At 41.1% G+C, this 18,719-nt stretch overlaps 1 protein-coding gene across 9 annotated transcripts in view; it reads right to left on the bottom strand.

Annotated features, from left to right (window-relative positions):
- The window catches only part of LOC137335195 (band 4.1-like protein 1), a 230,893-nt gene that overhangs the window by 121,752 nt on the left and 90,422 nt on the right, over nucleotides 1–18,719 (bottom strand). Inside the window, exon 1 of one of the 9 annotated variants that reach the window (XM_068000401.1) lies at nucleotides 7,904–7,924. The exons of the other annotated variants lie outside the window; for them this stretch is intronic. The gene's annotated coding sequence lies outside the window, so the exon portion shown is untranslated. Of the gene's footprint in view, nucleotides 1–7,903; nucleotides 7,925–18,719 lie in introns of those variants that run through there. 9 annotated transcript variants of the gene reach the window in all.

Below are 18,719 nucleotides of genomic sequence, written 5' to 3' on the forward strand. Positions count from 1 at the left end.
CCCACAAATTTCCTCTCTAGTCTTCTTCAGAATCCGAGGATGCATATCAGCTGGCACAGTAAACCATCCAGTTCTTCCAACAAGGAGCTCGAAAACACAATCCTTTTGCCCTACTCCATCAAAGTACAATGCTTTTCCTTGAAGTAATATTGAATGCAAATTGCACCACCTACTGAACACATCTGTCTTCACCAGCTGAAAACATGGGGATTTATTAGAATCAAATATTTACTGCTCACCATCAAGCTTTCCTTCCATAAGGCCTAAAGATTCTGCTTGTCCAGAAGTGAAGTAACCAACGATTCATTCAATCAAAGAAGTTACAGAGGGAGAGAAATTGAACATCGATGTTTCAGCAAAAAAAAAATCACAGTTTGGGGGACTAATTTTGGGTTTCAATCACCCATGCCCAATTTCTTTTAGAGTGCACAGGCTGCCAAATCCACATTTGGTGCCCTACATATGCAAAATCAGGGTCCGACCACCAGTTGTCGGAACCAGATTGAAATTGGTCATCAAATGGCGGAGCTTGCGCCGTACATGCTCTACCTAATTGTTCCCGGTCTTCAGTGGCCTAGCCAGTGGTCCTTAAAGGGACTGCTGGAGGCCGCCCACAAAAAGACAAGGAACATTTTGAATTCTTTCATTTCTGTACAGCCAGGAGAAGCACGAGTGCTCCTCCCAGCAATACAAAAATACTACCGGCCGCTGCTGGCCCATGCTCGCCCCCACCTCCACCCTCCCTCACAGGACCTACTTATTGGCCAGCCAATATTCCTAAGGCCCCAACTAGTGAGCTGTGGGGTGCCTCATGGCACCCGTGGTTCGCTGATTTCATGCAGGTGAGGTCCGAGGGCCAATTTTGATCTGCCCTTTTCACATCGGAAACCGGTGCAAGTTAAATTTCTTGCTCATTTTATCAAAAAATGTACTGATTAATTGTTACCTCTCTGATTGAGACTTCAATATCAGACCCATCTTATCTGGCTGATGAAAACATAATCAAAAGCATTGTTGGAGGGAATGGAATTACTGTGACTACCCATGCATGAGGCCAGTATGAAAGTGCCGTATGTGTTTGTGCCTCACTTATCATTTTAGTAACAGACACAAAGGTCCCGATTTTCAAAGGAAATTGCGGGTGTGTTGGGGGCAATTAAAGCTGGCGGGATGATAGTTAAAGAACCAAACGTACCTCACTGAGATACTTGAGGTACTTTATTTCTGATCTAGTTGATAGTTAAAATGATTTTAAACTTACCTGGGCGGCTTTCTCACAGCTTCCAATTCAGGCCTGGTGAAACCAGGTGTGACGGGCCGGATCAGGCAAAAATAAAGTAAATAAAAAAACCATTGCACAAAGTTAAAAAACAAAATAAACCTACCTTTCCACCGATGTCACCTGCACCCCCCTGCTCCGATGTCCCCTTCTCCGATGTCCCTCTCAGCCCCCGATGTCTCCCCCAAATCTTCCCCTCCCCCTACCCCACCCCACAATCTTCAATGCCCTCCATTCTCTGTTCCAGCGGTGGATGATGTCTCTCTCTCCACCCGCCCCCCCCCCCCCCTGGTGTTGCAGCTCCTGTCGGCAGCCAGCCTGTCACGAAACCCGGAAACAACTTTAATCACCATCAATTACATCGCAATCGTGTCGGAAAAGCTAAATTTAAAAAAAAATGTTTGCCATGCGCACCTTCACCCCCCACCCCGTTCTGCCATCCCACTACCATTTCAAAATTGAACCCAAAAGGTGGAATTGGACTGAGTGAGGGAGATGATTGTTCCACCAATTCCAGGGATAATGTCACCTTTAAACTATTTCTACCCTCAAACATATTTTGCACACCTTCCCTTATCTTCATGTTATTAATCCTCATGTTTTCACACATCTACATAGTGCTTAAATTGATAATTAATATAGATTTATTCAGTAAGCAATGATTCAAAGCCAGTACAGGGATGCCACTTTGGTGGTAAAGTGACATCAAACAAAACACAGTTGATTCGTTAACATAATTTTTTAATAACCATTTCATTGTTCTCTTCATTGACTGATATAGATTTAAATAACAGTTTTCATCATTATCCTAACTAGGTCTCCTTCAGTTTCATTCATATGTCATATTAACACAGTCCACATGACCCAGAAACAGCCAATTATAGGCTTAAAACTTTATGCACCAGTGGATTGCTGCCTCCAAGATTTTTCCACTGTTCATGTGGTGCTGAGAAAGTGAAACATGCCAATCACTGTTTTCCTCCTGCACATCGACTCTGCCTAAAGTCTGTTAAAACTGTTTCCGAAAGCTCATTACTGTCATTTTCACAGCTGTTTAGATATTTTCAAATTGCACAAATTCTAGTTCTAGTGGACATCTATTGGATCAGTATTTATGGACATTTATATAATTTCCAGTATGATTTTCTTTCAAAAAGGACCCCAGGGGATGATAAGAGAAAGCCAAACAGTTCAGTGATAAAATCCACTCAGAACTTGATACTATTGTGGGGACCTATCAATAATTGCAGGCAGTGGTTCAAGTGAACAGCTGGACAACAATAACCTAGTTAACAGCAGTCAGCAGGGGTTCAGAAGGGGAAGATCCTGCTTGACCAACCTCCGTGACCTCTTTGAGGCAGTGACAACCCAAGTGGACTGTGACAAGCCCTATGACATGGCGTACCTTGATTTACAAAAGGCTTTTGATAAATTTTCACACAAAAGACTATTAATTAAATTCAAAGCAGGAGGGAGGCAGGGTAAACCCTGGGAATGGATAAGAAACTGGCTGAAGGATAGGAAACAAAAAGAGTACTCATTAGGGATACCTCAGGGCTCATTGGATTCAGAATCTCAATGCAAAGTGATCACATTTTCAGATGACACCAAACTAGAAGGAGCTGTGGAATCAGAGGAGGCAGTTCATAAATTACAGAATGAGTAATTTGTAACAAGGGCAGATGAAATTTAATGCAGACAAGTGTAAAGTGCTACATATATGAAGGAAAATTAGATGACACACATAATCCATGGTGTTGAAGTAGCTAAAGATGAAGCTGAAAGACCTCAACTCAATGTTAAAACTGTCCAACCAATGCAGAGCAGCAATCAACAAAGCTAACAGATGTTGAGCTACTTAGCTAAAGCAGTCATACATAAGTGAGAGGAGGTAATGATCAGACTGTATAGTGCTCTAGTCAGACCGCACTTTGAATACTGCATCCAGTTCTGATCCCCAAGAGACAAGGGAAGATATTCAGCCACTGGAGGCACTGCACAGTACAGCCACGAAGCTGATCCCCAGTGTTAAGGTTTAGGTTATGATGCAAGACTGGATAGACTTGGGATTTTCAGCCTACAATGGAAGCACCTGAAAGGTGATCTTATGGAGATATGCGAGATTGTTAAGGGTATAGAGAAAGTTAACCCGGTGGATTGAGAATTGGCTGAATGCCCGTAGGCAGAAAGTGGTTGTAAATCGATTTGGATCTGCTTGGAGACCAGTTACCAGTGATGTCCCGCAGGAATCGGTTTTAGGACCTTTGCTACTTACTTTCTTCATTCATGATCTAGACGTGGGTGTTTGGGGAATGATCCACATGTTTGCAGATGATACCAAAATATGTGTGAGAGTTAGGACTTTAGTTACGAGCAGATCGAGATGTGCTGGGGATTGGGCCCATGATATTTAACTTAGAAAAGTGTGCTGTTATGCACATGAGGAGGTCAAATGCTAAACATACATATACCCTATAGGGAAAAGAATTAAAGTCAGAATTAGGTTGGATGTTAGGCAGTTCTTCTTTCCCAGAGAATAATGGATCGGTGACAGGTTGCCAGCCTGTGCAGTGAATGCTGATTCCCTCTATTCCTTCAAGCGAGAACTGGACCCATTTCTGACTGCAGCAGAGATCACCACTTACAAAAGATAGGTATCTTGTAACATAAATCAGGGCCAATGTGATTTTCTGGACTAGCTTAAAAGGTGTCAGAGAGGAAGTTTCCATTTTTCTTTTTCCCTGATTGGCCTGGATTTTTAATCTGGTTTTTCACCTCTCTCAGGAGATAACCTTACTCCGGGTGGTTGGGGACTGTATGTATTCTGATGCAAAAGGCATCACAACTGTATGGGATAGGCTGGATGGACAGGTAGGTGTTTTCCTGTCCATCATTTTTGTATGTTCATGACCGTATTACTTTAAGTTAAACTGCAGGAGTAAAACAATGGACAGAGGTTCAAATTAGTAAAAAGTAATTTTTGGACTAATATCAGGAAATTCTTCTCACATAAAGAGTGATCAACATGTGGAATAAACTTCCACATAAGACTGTGGAGGCAAAAACCCTGGAATCATTTAAGAAACAATTAGATGCTACAATGGGGGAACTGTTAGAATCTCTCTAGATGGATGAATTAAGATGGCCCGAATGGCTTTCCGCATCTGTAATTATCTTATGATCTCATCGACTTTGTTAATAAAGGATACTCTTTTCTCCACCTACCCCCCGCCCCCCCCCCCCCCTACTCCTTTTGTATGATCATACCCATAATTTTCAACTTCATCCTAGCAATCTTTGAGCTTGGGTAGCAGTGATTGCATGAAGAGCAGCGAGGTAGACCCATGGCAATAGCAAGGCTAACAGAGATGGCACCAAAGCCAGTTTTGCAAAATGCATCAGCCCTCTTAACACAAACCTCCCTCATTCCAGCATATCCATCCATTGCACAATCGATCCCCTTCAACAAAATGGCTCCTGAAATAAATTCACCATAGTCCCAAGATCAACACTAATCCTAACCCCAAGCCCAAATACTAAAAATAAACCAACCTCAATTCTAACCTGGGAAAATTTTATCCCAAAAGGCAAATTTAATTAGTAGCAAGGCCAGTAGTGCGGCAAAAAGACCACATGACCTACAAGGCAAGAAGATTCGGTAGTAAGGTAGATGGGACAGGCAAAATCCTGAAAGAAGGTTAAAAAGTTAAACTGGTAATGGAAAATCACTGGTCTGGGAGCATGTGGCACTAAAGTTATAAGAACCAAGAATGAAGCAGGGACATAAGTTTTTTTCTAATCACACAAGATCCAACAGCCAATGAAGAAGGACCTACTTGGGCAATCTTATGAGAAAATCAAAAAACCACAAAACCAAAAAACCTGGTTCACCCTGACCTATTCAATTCCAGAACACAAAAACAGCATATCATGTCTGACAGGGACATTCTCCTCTCTCTCCTACTAGGGTGTTAGCTTGATTCAGTTGATAATACTCTTGCCACTGATTCATGAGGTTGTGGGTTCAAGCCTCACTTCAGGACTTCAGTGCATAATCTAGATGAACACTTTGGTGCAGTACTGAGGAAGTGCATCATCAGAGGTGCTTTCTTTTGGATGAGACAATAAATCAAGGCCCTGTCTGTTCGGCTGAATATAAAAGATCACATATCACTATTCAAAGAAAAGCAGAGAATTCTGTTGATATCCTGGCAAAGAATCTTCCCCTAACTAACACCACCTTAAAAAAAAAATTAGCTGATCATTTGGTTACTGTTTGTAGGACCTTATTGTACACAAATTGGCTGCTACATTTACCTGCATAGGAACAGTGATTGCACTTCAAAACTAATCCATTGGATGTGTGGTGCTTTTGGACATAAGAACGTAAGAAATAGGAGCAGGAGTAGGCTATATGGCCCCTCGAGCCTGCTCCCCCATTCAATCAGATCATGGCTGATGTTCAACCTCAACTCCACTTTTCTGCCTGATCCCCATATCCCTTGATTCCCCAAGAGTCCAAAAATCTATCTATCTGTCCATCTCGGCCTTTATTCATAGTCAATGACTCAGCATCCACAGCCCTCTGGGGTAGAGAATTCCAAAGATTCACAACCCTCCGAATGAAGAAATTCCTCCTCATCTCAGTCCTAAGTGGCTGATCCCTTATCCTGAAACTACACGCTCCAGCCAGGGGAAACATCCTCTCAGCATCCACCCTGTCAAGCCCTCTTAGAATCATAGAATCATAGAAGTTTACAACATGGAAACAGGCCCTTCGGCCCAACATGTCCATGTCGCCCAGTTTATACCACTAAGCTAGTCCCAGTTGCCTGCACTTGGCCCATATCCCTCTATACCCATCTAACCCATGTAACTGTCCAAATGCTTTTTAAAAGACAAAATTGTACCCGCCTCTACTACTGCCTCTGGCAGCTCGTTCCAGACACTCACCACCCTTTGAGTGAAAAAATTGCCCCTCTGGACCCTTTTGTATCTCTCCCCTCTCACCTTAAATCTATGTCCCCTCGTTATAGACTCCCCTACCTTTGGGAAAAGATTTTGACTATCTACCTTATCTATGCCCCTCATTATTTTATAGACTTCTATAAGATCACCCCTAAACCTCCTACTCTCCAGGGAAAAAAGTCTCAGTCTATCCAACCTCTCCCTATAAGTCAAACCATCAAGTCCCGGTAGCATCCTAGTAAATCTTTTCTGCACTCTTTCTAGTTTAATAATATCCTTTCTATAATAGGGTGACCAGAACTGTACACAATATTCCAAGTGTGGCCTTACTAATGTCTTGTACAACTTCAACAAGACATCCCAACTCCTGTATTCAATGTTCTGACCAATGAAACCAAGCATGCTGAATGCCTTCTTCACCACCCTATCCACCTGTGACTCCACTTTCAAGGAGCTATGAACCTGTACTCCTAGATCTCTTTGTTCTATAACTCTCCCCAACGTCCTACCATTAACGGAGTAGGTCCTGGCCCGATTCGATCTACCAAAATGCATCACCTCACATTTATCTAAATTAAACTCCATCTTCCATTCATCGGCCCACTGGCCCAATTTATCAAGATCCCGTTGCAATCCTAGATAACCTTCTTCACTGTCCACAATGCCACCAATCTTGGTGTCATCTGCAAACTTACTAACCATGCCTCCTAAATTCTCATCCAAATCATTAATATAAATAACAAATAACAGCGGACCCAGCACCGATCCCTGAGGCACACCGCTGGTCACAGGCCTCCAATTTGAAAAACAACCCTCTACAACCACCCTCTGTCTTCTGTCGTCAATCCAATTTTGTATCCAATTGGCTACCTCACCTTGGATCCCGTGAGATCTAACCTTATGTAACAACCTACCATGCGGTACCTTGTCAAAGGCTTTGCTAAAGTCCATGTAGACCACGTCTACATTCTTCTAAACGCCAGAGATCATAGGCCCATTCTACTCAACCTCGCCTCATAGGATGACCCTCTCATCCCAGGAATTAATCTAGTGAACCTTTGTTGCACCGCCTCTAAGGCAAGTATATCTTTCCTTAGATAAGGAGATCAAATCTGTACACAGTACTCCAGGCGAGGTCTCACCAAAGCCCTGCACAATTGTAGCATCCTGAAAATGACAAAGGGCTATTTAAATGTGTATTCTTTCTTTCTCTGGAAGTCAAGTCATCAATGTTTTATATCCCATTTTACTCTGTCGACCATTCCACTTTCAGACTATCCTTTTTCAGGCGGAAAGACGACAGAATTGGACATGGATTCCATCATGGTCTACAGAAGATGTACTCAATGGTGCTAGCAATATATCGTCTCCAGTGATGGTACACCAAAGCATCACGAGGGCCACCAATTAGTGATCTGCCAAAGAACCAATGAAACTTGTCCATGGAGGATAGCGGAATTCTGCATTTGAGACTGAGTCAAACACAGGCCCTCTGAATACAAGACTAATGCTCCATAATTCGTACAAATAGGCCACCAATCAGGAAGCATTTTAAAATTCTTGAGGTTGGCACGAACATTTAAACAACGTATACAGTATTCCCTTTAAGTACTCTGTTTTTATAACTATCCCCTATAGGCTGGAGAGTACACTGACCTTTCTTCCTGCATTTCAGGCTTATGCTCAGTTACCATGGTGATCAGATTGACGTAAAACCCTTGCAGTGTTAACCCCAAGATTTATCACCAAGAAGATTGAAGTAAATTAATGTCCATTGCACATGAAGAGCATTGCAGAAACCGAAACAAGTAGAAAGAAAGATTGAATCGAAGGCCAGACGTGGTGCCAGTATTTAAACCTTTCACAGCGTCACCATCCATTACTGTTCCTAAGCAACGCAAGCAATAAAAAAAATAATCTATTCCAGATCCTAGGAGGATATGAATATTCATTCAAATGGCATGCACTCAGCTTCAGGGGAAGGTCTGCTGTGTCAGTAGTTGTAGTTTAAAAAAAATCACATTTCTCTTTTTTTATTTACCACAAATCACAGATGAACAGCAATTTTTCTCCCAACTTGAAAGGACATACTGAAGAACACTTTTGACTTGTTATAGCTACAGACAAATAGTCAGCTTTCACAGAGAGCTGTTAAGAAACCATTGTGCATGGCAGAAAGAGAACAGCCCAAGAAAAGCCCCCCAACCTCCCTTTACTCAGTACTGTAAAAGTTCACTTCAGGGACAAGCAAAAGATTCAATCATTCTGCAATGGACGGTTTATTATGGCATACTAAATAAGGGCAATGAAATGTATTAAAGACAGCAATATGTAAACCATGCAGTCTGCAAGAACCAGTGCTGTCATTTTTAGTTTAGTGACCTACAGATAATCTCTTAAAGTCTGTAATGTACACTGGAGTTAGTAGCTGGACTTGGGACTGAGCTTGGTTTTACGTTACTGTTGGCATGGATTCTGCTTTGGTGCTGGGTGCAAATATGTATTTTGTACTCCTTAATGCTACCACTTAACTGTCATACTGCACCAACCATTCCATGCTCATCAGCAGAGAGAAATGAGCTCCCACATTACAGGCAAGTCAAGACCAAAGCTGACTAACCTCAGAATATATGTCACCAAAACATGCTAAAATCTGAAGTTGAATTTTGATTACAAATCTAGGTCTGGAACCCTACAATTTCCATAGTGCAGATAAAGAATTTTAATCAGAGGACAACAGGATTGGGTCTAACTATCTGACATAATTTAGTAATACTGATCATCTCCCAGACCAGTGTTTTTAACAACAACTTGCATTTATTTAGAGCCTTGAACATAGTAAAATGTCCCAAGGGGCTTCACAAGAGCGTTATCAAATAAAATTTGACATGAGGAGATATTGGGAGGGGTGACCAGAAGCTTGATCAAAGAGGTAGGTTTTAAGGAGCGTCTTAGAGGAGAGAGATGCGGATCGATTTAGGCAGCGAATTCCAGAACTTCGGGCCTTGGCACGGCCGCTAATGGTGGAGCGATAAAAAACGGGGAGCCACAAGAGGCCAGAATTGGAGGAGCATAGAGATCTCAGAGGATTGTAGGGTTGGAGGAGGTTACAGAGATAGGGAGGGGTGAGGCCATGGAGGGATTTGAAAACAAGGATGAGAATTTTAAAATCGAAGTGTTGCTGGATTGGGAGCCAATGCAGGTCAGTGAGCACACGGGTGACGGTGCGAGTTAGGATATGGGCAGCCGATTTTGGATGAGCTGAAGAAGTGATGCAAAATGGGAGACCAGCCAGGAACCTCAGGAAAAAAAAAATATTTTAGCAATGAAATTAACAAATCTATCTCAGAACAAAACTAAATTTTTGTATCACTTCTTGAGATACATCGCATGCCATCGGAGACATGTATGTCTAATAATGGCCCAACAATTTAAAATGGGACTACCACAGTGAACACTTGTATGCCAGTAAAAGGTTACATTACCCCACATGTCTGAAGGGATCTGATCTTTGAATTGGTGAATTTATATTGATTTAGAGACTATCATTAGCCCTTGATTACTGTGTACATCCCAAGTGTTGCACACCAGCCTAACCCCTGAAAAATGAAAAGTTCTGGGTCTATTTAGAATTGAGCAACCTGATTAACAAAAAGGGAAATAAATTAATTATGACTGTACATTCACATTTTCAATTTACAATTTACGGGAAACAACACACCCTGAATACAAGCTTAATAACCTATTAACCATCGTGCCTTTTTAAAAGAAAAATGGTATGACAAATAACAGGTGTTGAAGGAAGTTTCAGTTGCAATTTAAAACAAACAAAAAAAAAGATTTTATTGGTAAAGCTACAATAAAGTACAGCTGGGAAAAATAGGGGAAAAGTCAGTTGGTATGAGGCGGTGGCTTCCACACACAGGGCCTTATTAGTGGGTTGACCAAAAATAGTGCTGCAATTTACATGTTTTAGATCATGAAAATTTCAAAGTCAAAAGTTCTGAGCTTGTGGTAACTAATTTTGCTAAAAGTGTCATCATCATGGATTTTCCATTAAAGTTAATAGGCTGGTAAGACATATTTATGGTAAACATGACCAGATTATATATGCATAAGTCTATTTAAAGGGATGCTCAATAAAAGGATCAGTTTAAAATAATTGACTGTTGGCATTTATGAACTACAAACCTGGTAGGCCAAAGAAAAAGGGGGAAAAAAGGATGTGGTCTACTTTCATGCATTCTCCAAAATAACCAGCTGTGTTTTGTTAATGCGTGCATTCGGAATGAATTTACATCTATGTATGCCATGGGATGTTGCAAAATGCGGCCTTGCTAGCCAGGCTGGGGGTGGTGGGGGGAGTCACAAAGGCCCATTTCAGCTCCCAACAGTCTCCTTTCTAAGGGGGCCATATTACACTCACGACAAAAATTTAAGCATCCAAATCGCTCATATCTGCGAGGAAGAAGCCGATGTGACTCTTCTCACAGGGTGGACTGGCCTCCAAAAATGCTCTGGCCTTCTGAGAGGCTACAGTTGGCCCCACCCCCTCCACATCACTAGCCTTGTAAGGGGCAAGCAGAAACTCATCTACCTGCTCTATCCCTGCACCTAGCCTTCCCCCCCCTTGCTCCACTATCACTCACCTCACCCTAAACCATCCGTCCATTCACTCCCCCTCCCACTCCTAATCCTCAACCTTGTGATTCAGAGGTGAGAGTGCTACCACTGACACCTACATCATATTTAAATTTAGCATCTATATCATATTTAAATTGGCTAGACTTGGATTTACAAACCTGTTTAAGCACTGTGTTAAATAATCCCACAGCTGTCTACTAAAATATCCAAAAGAGCATCCGATTTAAAAATCACCGGCTCTATTCTGGTTTAAAACACAGTTACAAACAGCACAATTACAAATAGCATAGTCATGAGCTAAGCACTGACTCACACAGTGTGTTTACTAATTTACTAGGATTATCATTGCAGATTTTTGTAGTACATCAGTAGTACTCTGAATACCAGGGGCAGTTGCAGCCCAACTGACCTTCAACTGTGGCCGTCAGAAGAACTGCTGCTTCAGGAGTCTCCTGATGTCCATTCACAGCAGTCATAGTGGTGGCATAGGTGGGATTCAGTGCTTTACCTTCTTTTCTGGTTGCTCCAGCGAGAAAAAGCAACCAGAAATTATTAATAAATGTGATCAACCAAAGAGCAAGTGTAAAGGCTCTATTAAATCTTTAAGATCTATAGATTTAACAGAATTACCACTCCTGTAAATTTTTTTCCCTGTTTCTGCAGGGGAATGCCTGGTCCCTACCCAGCAAGACCCCAGGGTGCTATGATTGAAATTAGGAGCTGAGCCATGTAGGGAATTAGAATCATACAGCAAAAAAGGAAGCCATTCTGCCCATCATGCCTGTGCCAGTTCTTTGAAAGAGCTATCCAATTTGTTCCACTCCCCTGCTCTTTCCCCATAGCCCTGCAAATTCCTTTTCAAGTATTTATCCAGTTCCCTTTTGAAAGTTACCACTGAATCGGCTTCCACCACCCTTCCAGGCAGTACATTCCAGATCATAACAAATCGCTGTGTCAAAAAAATTCTCCTCATCTCCCCTCGGATTCTTTGGCCAATTATCTTAAATTTATGTCCTCTGATTACTGACCCTTCTGCCACTGGAAAGAGTTTTTCCTTCTATCAAAACCCTTCAGAATTTTGAACACCTCTATTAAATCTTCCACCTTAGCCTTCTCTGCTCCAAGGAGATCAATCCCAGCTTCTCTAGTCTTTCCACATAACTCAAGTCCCTCATCCTTGGTATCATTCTAGTAAATCTCCTCTGCACTCTATCCAAGGCCTTGACATCCTTCCTATAGTGAGGTGCCGAGAATTTAACAATACTGTAGCAGAGGCCTAACCAGTGCTTTATAAAGCTTTAGCGTCACTTCCTTGCATGAAATGAATTAAGGGCAAAAAGCCACATTGCTATCACTTCATGGTGCAGTCTGTTGGTGCACTCCAAAGAATGATTCTCAAGCAAGAAGGCACTGTTTAAGATTGTGCTACCTGGCAAAAAGTCAGTGAACGCAAACTCTTGGTATTGTAAGCTTTGGTTTGATGTGAATAGATGGTACTGAATAAACTTTTTCTGCTAAACTTTGTCAAAGCTTTTCCAATCTACATGCATCTTGTATTCTGAACACACATGCTGAACATGTTGTAATCATTTCCTGTAAAATGTGGGGCAGGTCACAGCAAATGACTAAAATAAATGTGCTTACAAGTCAGTAAATGGCACACACAAGTTTATTATTAACCAGGACTTGGCGAGGAGGGGGGGTGGAGGGGAACCATAGCTATAAATAGATCAGAGTTATGAGCTAAAAGTATCCATTAACATACTCTTTCTTCATTCTCAAAATTACTTTGATTTGCAAAGTTTTGCTTGAAGTGAATACAACTAAGAAATTTGACCTCCAGTAACAGAGAATGGGCTAAATATTACTTTTATTGGATGCGACTCTTGACTAGGAGGGAGGAATCATTTGCCTGCATTTTGAGACAGAGCACTGAGGTCGCTATACCAGACAAACTGCAAAGTACAGAACAATAGCAATGCGCATTAGAACATCTGGAGAGTCGTGATAAAGCAATATATAAATGCAGGTTCTTTCTTTTTCTCTTCAAATGTGGAATAAGTATAGGAAGAGAAAAGAAGAAAAAGAATCAAAAGTGGTAATATGCACAAGGAGTTTCTGCCCCACTGGCTTTCTTGCTGAAAAGTTCTTCCTGTTTCAACCATATTTAATTTTAAGTTGGTAATAAATGGGTTTTAGCATGGTGAAAAAATTCCCTTTATATGAAGACACAAAGGGTGGGGGGGCGGGCTAGATTTTTTTGTCTTCACCACCTCGGGGGTAATCAGGCAGAGCAGATCACACACCCTTTATAGATCCTGCCTCATAACATCAAATGAGACAAGAGCCTTCTTCATCCAAATCTATTTTGTAATCTTTTGACTGAGGACGCATATTTTCTAGTACAATGGCACAGATCAGACACAGGCACCACTATGCTGTGAGGGATTAGAGACAAACACCTCCGCATAGACTAATTACCCACCTGTACTGTCAGAGAATGGATGCAGACCCACTATGAAACCACCAGAGAATCAGACAGACAGTTACGAAATCAGCAAGGGATCATAGGCTGTTACTGGATCACTGGGGAATCAGAATCAGACTCAGACTCAGACTGTCACTCGATCATCAGTCATACAGCCACGATGAGATCACCAGGGAACCGGACAGAAGCCCCGCCTAAAAGAAATCAATTTTAAAAAGTCTTGCATGCACAATTGGATGCCCCCCACTGGACTGGCAGCTGGTAAAAAGCATTTTTATTACAAACTTAAATAATGAATAATTTTTTTAAATTACCTCCATCACTCTGGCTTTTGCTACAGATGGTACCTACTCAAATGACTGTAATAATGGTGCAATTAAGAAAATGGAATTGTGCATATATGGAGGGACATTTTGTTCCTCTGTGGGCACATACAACCATTAAAAAATGGAAAAAGAAGCAGACATTTGTAGACCTGAAATGTCCAAGCTGGATGACATTGGAGCACTAAAACCTGTCAAGACAAATGATGCCGATGGAAATTAAGATGGAGCCTGCTGTGATTTTGACAACATACATCATTTTGAACATCGGCAGCAGTTGTATCTTCATACTAATATGTTCCCACGTATCCACTATACTCCACAACATCCAGTCCATTGGCTGCATTGGTGAAAGGATTCCAGTGTTGATTTTTTTTTTTACAATGGCCAGCAAAACCGTAATTACATTATAAAACCCCGCAATTTAAGGGAGCAGTAGTGTACTTGGTAAATCACTGACCTTTCACCTCTGGGACCTGGATTCAAATCCAGCCCATGCTGATGTCACAGTGCTGCTAGCAGAGTGCTCTACTGAAGTTGAGGCTCACACAAATTGGGGGGGGGGGGGGGGGTGGAAAAGAGTCGAGAGAGCCTTACTCTGCATTTAACCAATGTGGCAGTAGCTGATACTAATGCTTTGTGGTCAAAATGGGAGGCAGTCCATTCCCCAGCACTGACATTCCTCACCTTGAAGAACATAAAGTTCACAAGATATAAATAAAATTGCACGAACAGATCGAAGATTCTACAAGAAGCTAAAATCTGAATGATGTTATTTCCCAAAGCCCATTATCTTTGCAAAAGAAGCTGACTAATGGCTTTCAATGTACATTTATGAAGGATTATTCAAACAGGCAGTCTCAGAGGGGCACCTTTATCCAATTAAAGGTGCATTCTATCATTAAATTTAAAGACACAACTTCAACCAGAAAATTCTGATCTAATTAAAACTGAAAGCTCAACAGGTTTGGCAGTGTGAGAGAATAATGGCTATTAGTTACATGGACAAATGGTAAATTGGACCTCTGGAATACTTAAAAAATAGGCAGTGTTATGTGGTGCACTCTCTCTCCATCGAATTATCTAAAAAAGTGCTTCACACAATGAATTGGCTCACATAGGCGAATGCCTGCAACATCCCACAAAAAGCAATCAGATGAATGACCTGTTTTGTAGTGGTATTTGCTGAGGGAGCAATAGTGTCCAGGAAATCAGGAAAACGCCTTCAAGTGGTGCCACTGGGCTCTGCCTGAACAAGCACACAGGACTTGGGTTTAACAACTCATCCAAGGGACAATTCAGCATATTACCAGCACTGCGCTCAAGTATCGGGCTAGATCATTCTGACAAAAAAGTAATTGTTACCAACTGAGCCAAGCTGCTACCTTTTGCAGACTTTTCAAATTAGAAGCATTTTTTTTAATATGATTAGTATTCTCCTTCCAGATCTCTCATTTTCCATCAAAACACAGCTAAATTATATAGCTGATCTCCCAAGGCTTTGCTTATGGGAGATCAGCTATAGGATCTAGGATCTGGAGCACGGCTGTGATGTTTAACTGCTAACTTGGCTTTTCCATTTCAGGCCAGTGGTCTGGGCTGGTGGTCTAACCAGACACATTTGGAGGGTAGAGGTTAAAGTGTGACAGGCTCTCATCACATTTATTATAAATTATATTATTTATAATGTTACATTAGATTGCATTTGTTATTTTCTAATTTGCTGAGACAAGACTGTTGAGAGGTTGATCAAAGCCAAGGCAATAAAAAGAATGAAACTGACATTCATAATTCTGCAAATCATAGATGTCTTCATTAAGTTTACTGCAGCCTAAGGCATTTCTTCACATGACTTCAGCAAAAAGACACTTTCAGCAATAATACACCAAAACACTCAGCTAAGACATCTTTTCCTCTTCACGTTATTAATAAGTGACAACTAGGACATCTTAGTAATCCGTGCTCTGCAGTTGTCAGGCAGTGCAGAAAGCAGAGATAAACATGAAGAATTTCTGAGCAGTAGCAGCTCCTGATTTCATGCCTCTTAACCATTGGAAAAATGGACTATTTTGCATTATTTATTTAGTTTATGTTGAATTATGAAAATTCATAAATGTAAAAGCTTAAATATTTAGAAAAATAGGATCAAAGGAATAGGAGAAGGCCATTCAGCCCCTTGAGCCTGTTCTGCTATTCAATTAGATCATCGCTTATCTATATCTTAACTCCATCTACCCCCTTTGGTTCTGGAACCCTTAACAATCTTGCCCAACAAAAATCTATCAATCTTAGTTTTTGGGAAATTTTCAATTGACCTAGCCTCAATAGCTTTTGGGGGCGAGAGTTCCAGACTTCCACTACTATTTGTGTGAAGAAGTGCTTTCTGACTTCATCCCTGAATGGCCTAGCTCTAGTTTTAAGGATATGCCCCCTTGTTCTGGACTCCCCCACCAGAGGAAATAGTTTATCTCTATCTACCCACCAACTCCTTCGATCATCTTAAAAACCTCAGTTTAATCACCTCTTAATCTTCTATAGTCAAGGGAATACAAGTCCAGTCTATGCAACCTGTCCTCATAATTTAACCCTTTTAGTCCCGGTATCATTCTGGTGAATCTGCTCTGCACCCCCTCCAAGGCCAATATATCCTTTGAGGTGCGGTGCCCAGAACTGAACACAGTACTCCAGATGGGGACTAACCAGAGCTCTGTCCAGCTGTAACGTAACTTCCACCCCTTTGTATTCCAGCCCTCTTGAGATAAAGGCCAACATACGATTAGCCTTTTCAATTATTTTTGTTCCTGTCCATTCAATGTTGTCTCAGATTAAGGAGCGGTTTATAGCCTCCAGAGAAATGGAAAGCCAACATCACTTGATTCTTCAAAGAAAGCCACATCTGTCAAAAAACATGGTTTAAGGATCTAAAAACAATTCTTTTACAAGCAATAATCCTGTGTAGACAAACTTTTCCCTTCACATTAAATGACAGGTAATTATTTAACTCAAACTTTCTCCCCTTGACAATTTTCTCTGCAATTTTTCTCCCTTGCCCTCCATTCCTGAAGGCACTGATTCCTTCCTTGCTCCTTGCCAGGCACCAGTCACTATCTCACCCAAGTAGCCATGTGAGCCTTGAAAGGCTGGCTGTTACACCATGGGGGGTGGTGGGGGGCATCACAGCTGAGTCTGATTGTGTCCTCTCGATGTCCACTCCCAGCTGAATAGTGATTAGGAATGAGAACCCTAGCCAATGTCACCTTTCCTGATCAAGGGGCACCAAGGCCAAACATAGTGCCAACAATGTCCTGGCTAAAATTAGCTGTCAGCAAAGATGCGGCATCAAACCTGGGTCATTCCTGATTTACATAGGTGAACTTGGTAAGCCGTGAAGCTTATGTTCTTACGAATATTTAACTTCTACAAGTAGAAGATAGGGGCCAGCATACTGTTACCATGTTGCACTAACTGAATCATTTTAATTTCATTCTAAGGCCAATGTACTGTTTGCTAGGTTACACCAACTGAATCATTTTAGCCTCTTTCTAAACTCCCTATAATAGATTTGAAAACACTATCGATAATAATACATAAAATAACCTCTTAATCACTGGAAAATAAACTACCAATACTGGAAATCATAAACAATGAGTTTGAAAGTTGAATTGTTATGTAGCCTGTCATTTAATAAACAATCTCTATATTGTCATTAGGAAATCTGCTTGGCTCAATTGGTAGCACTCTGAGTCTGCAAGTTGTGGACCTCTATCTTCCTGTGCAATATTGAGATTGACAGAGATATTGTCCTTTGGATGAGATGTTAAACCAAGGTCTGCCTGCATGTTCCAGTGGTTTAAGATCTCATGCTACTTTTCAAAGAGGAACAGGCATGCCCTTGCCAACATTCCCCCTCAAACATATGACCAAAACAAACAAAATTTTAGCTTGTCATTCATCTCGTTATATGTGGGGCATTGATGAAGAATGGTGGTTAGGTTTGCTTACCTGACAACTGTCACTGCACTTCAAAAGTAATTCATAATGTGAAGCACATAAGTGATAAGACGCTATTTCAGTGCAAATATATAACTTTTATTATTACTACACTTTTCAGGTTGAAAATTTGAAAAAATGTGAAATTCATGGGATGGGATTGTTTCTATTGACAGATTTAAGATAATTCACAAAAGAACCAGAGCGGAGATGAGGAGAAAAAAAAATTTACGCAACGAGTTGTTATGATCTGGAATGCACTGCCTGAAAGGATGGTGGAATCAGATTCATTAGTACTTTCAAAAGGGAATTGGATATATACTTGAAAATGAAATATTTCCCAGGGCTATGGGGAAAGAGCAGGGGGGAGTAGAACTAATTGGATAGCTCTTTCAAAGAGCCGGTGCGGACATGATGGGCTGAATGGCCTCCTTCTGTGCTGTAAGATTCTATGATTCTTCCCTGTTTGATGAGCTCTTCTCCTCACTTTGGCCATCTGGAAAAGTGATTAACGATAAGCCATCTCTTCAAAGAGACGATGAAATATCAAAACACAACGCTCACCACAATCACAAACCTCGCTGTGGCCAGTTCAAGGGTTGCAGAATCTTTGAGGATCCTGTTGAATGGGGAACATTGTGCTGAGAGGTCATTTTTGGGAATAATTTACAACAAATACAGGCCAGTTGTTGAGTGAAGCAGTTTTGTAACAATGTACCATAATGTTTCACATATACCTTATACAGTACATAATGCTGTCTCTCGTATGCTATCATTAGTGTAAGAAGTACATTGCACATCTCTATCAAAATTACTCATTGTAACTGTGTATGACATGCACATCTCCCTCTATAAAAATCATATTGGACACTTGTAACATAGCCTCAGAGATAATGATGCATCCCCTTTTGAAATACAAAACACAGCACAACAATATCAATGGGAAAATATTTTGCAACACACTTCACCATTGTATTAATGTATACTGGCATATGGCAGATGAAACTGGGGTGCAACAGTAACATTC

Source organism: Heptranchias perlo, chromosome 19, assembly GCF_035084215.1.
Source record: "Heptranchias perlo isolate sHepPer1 chromosome 19, sHepPer1.hap1, whole genome shotgun sequence".
Taxonomy (NCBI): Eukaryota; Metazoa; Chordata; class Chondrichthyes; order Hexanchiformes; family Hexanchidae; genus Heptranchias; species Heptranchias perlo.